A 6060-nucleotide genomic window follows, 5' to 3' on the forward strand; every position below is an offset into this window, starting at 1 on the left:
CACCGCCACCGCCGCCTAGCCCTCCTCCTCCTCCTCCTCCTCCTCCTCCTCCTCCTCCTCCTCCTCCTCCTCCTCCTCCTCCTCCTCCTCCTCCTCCTCCTCCTCCTCCTCCTCCTCCTCCTCCGCCGGTTTCGTGCCGGGATCCCATGGTCCTTGGGGTTGACCAGATGTCCCGTCGCACTTAGTCTCTGCGGGGCTGGCCCCATCGATGCTATGGAGGGGGATCACCGCCAGGAGGCGCTGCGGTTGCGGGCTTCTCGACTCCCTCTCCTTCCCCACCCCTCCGCTCGCCCGCTCCTCCTTTCTTTACTCCCTATCGCCCCGCCCCGTTTTTTCTCCACACACACGCAATTATCACGCTCACGAACTATCCCGGGACCTGGCGTGACTTTCATCGCAATCTCCCCCCCCCCCCGGACACACACACATAGAGACACACCCTCCCGGCAGGGAGCACCCTGAGTGGTCGAGCAGATGTCGCTGCTGCATGCGGCCTCCGCATGGGTTCGCTGGTTGACCAGATGTCTGGTCCTTGGGTGGTTGACCAGATGTCTGCTCTGTGGTTGTCATCCTGACAGGGGGGCTTCGGGGCGGATGTGGTCTCTCTGGCCTCGCTGCCCCTAGGGGTCACCCTGCGATCGGTATTCTTCTCGCGCGGGGCGAGGGGCGCTCCGGAGCATTCCTCTCCTCTCGGAGTTTCTGTCTGCAGTCTCTCGACTTGCTCTCACTCCCCTACCCTGCTGTGTGACTTTGTTTTTGGTCCTTTCATTTTATCTATTCTCTCTTTGCCTTTTCCTGCCCGCCTTTCCGCTCCCCCCCCCCCCCCGGATTCATGGTTTCACGTCACGCGGGTGACGTGCCGACACACCAGGAGGCCCTTCTCACACGTGCGCGTGAACACGCAATCAACACGTTTATGAACTAGAAAGGGATCTGGTGTGACTTTGCTATTATTTCCCCTCCCCTCCTCCCCGCGCTGAGAATGAGTTTCCCCGGGCTCGTGTGCCCGCCTGGGAATCGGCTGCAGACGCCATGGCCCCGGGTCGACCACATGTTGCCCTGGGGTCCACCAGATGTCTCTGGCGAATTGGGGCCCTAGGGTGCTTGTGACGGTGTGGTCACTAGGTGTCGCTCTGGGCTCAGTATTCTTCCTTCTCGCTGTGACTTTGGTCTCTTTTTTCGAAATTTCTTTCTTTCTTCCTCTTTTGCCCTGTTTCCATTTTCCCTTCTTAATCTCTTTCTCTCTTTTTGTTGCTTTTTTTCCACGGCAGATGGGTGATGTGTGTGTGGAGGAAACGCGGCGTCAGGGAGAAGACACATCTCACACGTGCTCGGGAACACCCGATCGTCACGCTTCTGAGTACCGACCGATGGATCTGGTCCCGAATTTTTTAATAGTTTTCTCCTCTCTCTCTCTCTCTCCCTCTCCCCCCCTTCCTTCTCTTTCCTTTCTCTCCCTTCCTTTCTTTCTTTCTCTCGCTCTCTCGCTCTCGCTCTTCTTTTCTTTCTGACAGAGTCTCTCGTTCTGTTGCCCTGGCTAGAGTGCCATGGCGTCAGCCTAGCTCACAGCAATCTCAAACTCCTGGGCTCAAGCGATCAGACTGCCTCAGCCTCCCGAGTAGCTGGGATTACAGGCATGTGCCAGCATGCCCAGCTAATTGGATATACGTGTGTGTGTGTGTGTGTGTGTGTGTGTGTATATATATATATATATATATATATATATTTTTTTTTTTTTTTTTTTTTCTTGAAACAGAGTCTCACTCTGTTGCCCAGACTAGAGTGCCGTGGCGTCAGCCTAGCTCACAGCAACCTCAAACTCCTGGGCTCAAGCGATCCTACTGCCCCAGCCTCCCGAGTACCTGGGACTACAGGCATGCGCCACCGTGCCCGGCTAATATTTTTCTGTATATATTTTTAGATACTGTTTCTGTATATATTTTTAGATATATAGTTTCTTTCTATTTTTAGTAGAGATGGGGGTCTCGCTCTTGCTCAGGCTGGTCTCGAACTCCCGACCTTGAGCGATCCACCCGCCTCTACCTCCCAGAGTGCTAGGATTACAGGCGTGAGCCACCCCGCCTGGCGTGTACGTTCTGTATTCACAGACAGACGGAAGGCAGGGAGAATGTTACCCTTTCAAAGCCCGCCCTGCTCGCCTCTCAGCCCACCGATGGCACTCTGAATCCCGTGGCATTCCTTCACTCAGCTGAATTCTTCAGCACCCGACCCCCCCCCACCCCACCCCCGTGCCACGGGAGTTCGTTCTCATGGCAGAGCCATCGAGGCTGTTGCCACACGTGTTGTAGGTGCCTAGGCAGACTGTGCCCTGGCCCCGAGGAGGTACGGAACCGCCTATCGCCTCGGGAGGGAGGGACAAGATGTGTCCGTGTCCAAGGCGACGTCCTGTCGATCACGAGGAGGCCTGCAAAGGCTCGTATCTGCCAGGCATTGAGCCACATGACATGAAACACCGGTGTGTTCCTTCACTTAGGTGGTGTCGCGTGTTGATACTCACAGAGGATGATAAACCCACTCGCATGCCGGCTGAGCCCCCTGTGTCTCCTCCTCTATCCACTGAGGGAAAAAACCGCAACGAAAGGTAGAAAACCACAGGGTGGGAAGAGAGCCCGTCGCTCTCCCTATGTGACCGTCCGGAGTGCTCGTTCAGATGGGAGGAGGTGTGTTTGTGTGTGTGTGTGTGTGTGTGTGTGTGTGTTTCATTGATTTTGGTGCCATCTTTTCTCTGCAGCTGCGTCAGAGGACAGCGATTTTTCCGATTTTCACTCCGCTGAGTGAATTGCCTTTTGAAGAGAATGTCCACAGGAAGCCTACGGTTCTCCCGCGTGGGTGGCCCTCCTCTAGAAATGAATCTCGTTTCTTGAACGGAGGGGACTTGTTGACGCCATCATTCTTTCGGGACGACTTCTCAGACGCTAGCTTTGGACCGCAACATAGGTGCCCCCGACATTGCCTCAAGGGTTCCGTGGTGCCTCCTGTCAAGAGACCCCACCGACCGTCCCCAGCCTGCCCGCTCAAGGGAGCCGGGCCCCTTCTGATCTGTCCGCCCGCCGTGAAGCTCCCTCCCGAGGGTCGGAAAGCCCACCTGTTTCCCAGTTCGGTTGAATGATGGGGCACCCGGGCAGGGCACTGGCACCGAGTGACTCCATTCTGAGTCTGTCTGCTCTGTGGGGCGGGGGCGGGTGTGGGGGGGGCAGTTCCGTCTCGACCGGTGGCCTCCTACCGACTGACTCTATGGGACGGACCATTCTCACTCAGGATCGTGTACCTTCTTGGCCTAGGCACATCCCGGCACTGAAAGCCACTTTTCGGGGACACTCTCCCACGTACAGATAGATGGCCTGCACGAGTGCTCTTCCTTTCTCGAAACACTGGAAATCTGTCCTCAATTTTACCTGACCTACCTGACGGTGTGTGATAAAGGAGCATAGAACCCTCAGCCACCCTCCACCTTCCCGCTGTCACGAGAGACAGTGCCGAGCGTGAAATTCTATCCCTGACTCTCTGTGTCCACCGGAACGTGGCCTGACTGCAGTGACGTCAGCTACGTCAAGTCGTTCTCTGGGTAGGGAAAGAACTTAACCAGATAGGCCCTATCGGTCGCTTCTCTGTTCTGATAGTTTTGTGGCAGCCATTTCTTTCCCCCTCTCTTTTCTTTTTCTGTCTCTCTCCCCCACCCCCACTCCCATTCTTTCTACGAAGACGTTTAGGATGTCAGATTCTGGCCACATGCCCCCCCCTAGGCATAGGGGGGCCAGCATAGACAAAGGTCTTCGGTACCAAGTGTTCATTCCACGGTGACAGATATTGCCACTCTTGTATTGACCAGGGCGAGATCGTGAGTGGGTCAACTCTGAAACTCCCTGTACTCTACTTCTCTCTTGGGTAGGTCCCTGCCCCAACCCTCCGGCTTCTAGCACACACCCAGGGGCACTCTCTCCTCTCTGGATAAAGTTCCAGATGATCCGATCCGCTCCGAGGAGGAAGGGGAGCTGGCCGGGCCACCCGCTGTGCGCCCCACCCCCACCCCGCCCCACCCCCGTCAGTCATAGGGTCCGTTCTTTTCAGGATGACACCGGCAGCGGTTGCTGGGTGTCACCTAGCGGCCACTTTGATCAGACCTCGGGATCCGGAAAGTCAGGTGACGTTGGGAGTTTAAGAGCTGACTCCCGGGAGGTGTGGAGGGCGGGGAGGAGAGCACGGTCCGGACGGTCCCACCCTCTTCTTCCCGGGCCCGCAGCTCTGGGCCCGCCCGGGGCAGCCCTAGCCTCTAGCGGGTCTCCGCCCACCCGCCCTGTTGTCTGCGGGAGGCGCCCCTCCTCCCGCTCTCTGCCTCCTCCCGGGACCGTAGGCCTCTGCCCGTCGTCTTTTTTATTTTTATTTTTTCCCTTTGGTTTGTTTCTCTTTTATCTTGTTTTTTAGGCTTATCGAATATCATATCGTATAAAAACTTAAATCACAGAATGAATTATATTAAGTAACAAGATGTGGCTTTTTATCCTACGCCGAGAACGATGAATTTTTCTCTTCGTGTCCATTTTCCTGTCCTGGAAGAAATACAAAGTTGCTCGTGATACTTCCCCATCATCTTCCAGTTTCCCCGACTGTCAACACGATGTATTCGATCGTATATCTTTGTGTGTGCACGTGGGCGCCTGTACCTATTTCTTTTCGGCATCAGTCTCAGGTCTTTTGGCACCTGGGGGGGGGGGGGAAAGGAGAAACCAATAAAGGACAGAAAGACGTTCTGTCGTTTTACGCTCCCCACCACCACCACCACCACCACCACCACCACTTTTGGGAGCTTGTAGTCTGGCCTATGTCCCCAAGGCAGGTTAAATCTTTTCTTAAAACTCCCAAGTGGTCCCCTGCCCCGCCCCCCCCCCCCCCAGGTGGGCAGCCGGCAGAGTTCACAGGCTTTGTTTTTGGCAGAGCCTGGACGATTGAAATAATTAACCACAATCATCGCTAAAGCTGAGAACCCCTCCCCCCCCCCTCATTAAAAGCTCTGTATTTCTGCCTAGCCCTATGTTCGGGGAAATTCGGAGGCTTGAGATGGGAAGGTCTACCCTATTTTCTCCTTTACCGGCAAAATAGACTCTCTCTTTCCTTCCTCCTCAAACAGCTTGTCCTCGTTATTCGGCCTCGTGGGCAAGTGGCCGAGCTTTCAGTAACACCAAGTCTTCTAAGTTGTGTTGTGTTATCGGTCTTGTTTTCTTTCTTTTCTTTTCTTTTCTTTTTTGAGACAGGATTTCTTTCACTCTGTCCTCTCCCAGGCCGCCTTGGCCTGATTGTAGCTCACAGCAAGCTCCAAATCCAGGGCTTAAGTGATCCTCTCTGCCTCAGCCTTCTGAGTAGCTGGGACTATAGGCAAATGCTGCCACACCCGCCATAATTTTTCTTTTTTTTGTTGGTAGAGATGAGGTCTCATCGTGTTACCCAGGCTGGTCTCCAGCTGCTGGGCTCAAGTCACGCTCCCGTCTCTGCCTCCCAAGTTGCGGGGATCACGGGCATGAGCCACCATGGCCAGCCAGGTTATTTAAAGGCGATCGCTTTGCTATCCTGATACAAAACCCCAAATGTGCGAGTTTAAGGCACCAGACGGAGGGAGTCCCCACACTACATTGTCACGAACATTGAGGGTGGCTCACGAAACAGCTGGGATGTGGCCACACAGTAGTGATCGAGGAGATATATTCTAGTGGGATAGCAGAAATATAGAATGTCCTGAAGACACTAAATGTCGGAATGCCACAGCAGTCAATGGCTGACAAACTTCCATTCCATCGTGTCATGGTAGGCGGCTTACTTTTCTCCTGCTCCCTCGGTATGATTAAGGCCTGACGTAGAAAATGTCTACGTCTCATCCAAATCCATCGAGACGATGGAAGGGGGAACTGGGAGGGGAATAAAGAAAAACAAGAGAGGGAGAAGCAAAACAAGAGAGAAGGGGGACGAGGAGGAGAAGGAGGAAACTGCCTCCCCTGCCCCCATGCTACCCAATTAATAAATGAAGAATGGCCTCTTCCCTCCTCTTCC

At 54.6% G+C, this 6060-nt stretch overlaps 1 pseudogene; it reads right to left on the minus strand.

Annotated features, from left to right (window-relative positions):
* Positions 1 to 841: 841 nt before the first annotated feature.
* On the minus strand, positions 842 to 933 carry LOC138380089 (small nucleolar RNA U13; annotated as a pseudogene).
* Between the last annotated feature and the right edge of the window lie 5127 nt (positions 934 to 6060).

Source organism: Eulemur rufifrons, unplaced genomic scaffold, assembly GCF_041146395.1.
Source record: "Eulemur rufifrons isolate Redbay unplaced genomic scaffold, OSU_ERuf_1 scaffold_266, whole genome shotgun sequence".
Taxonomy (NCBI): Eukaryota; Metazoa; Chordata; class Mammalia; order Primates; family Lemuridae; genus Eulemur; species Eulemur rufifrons.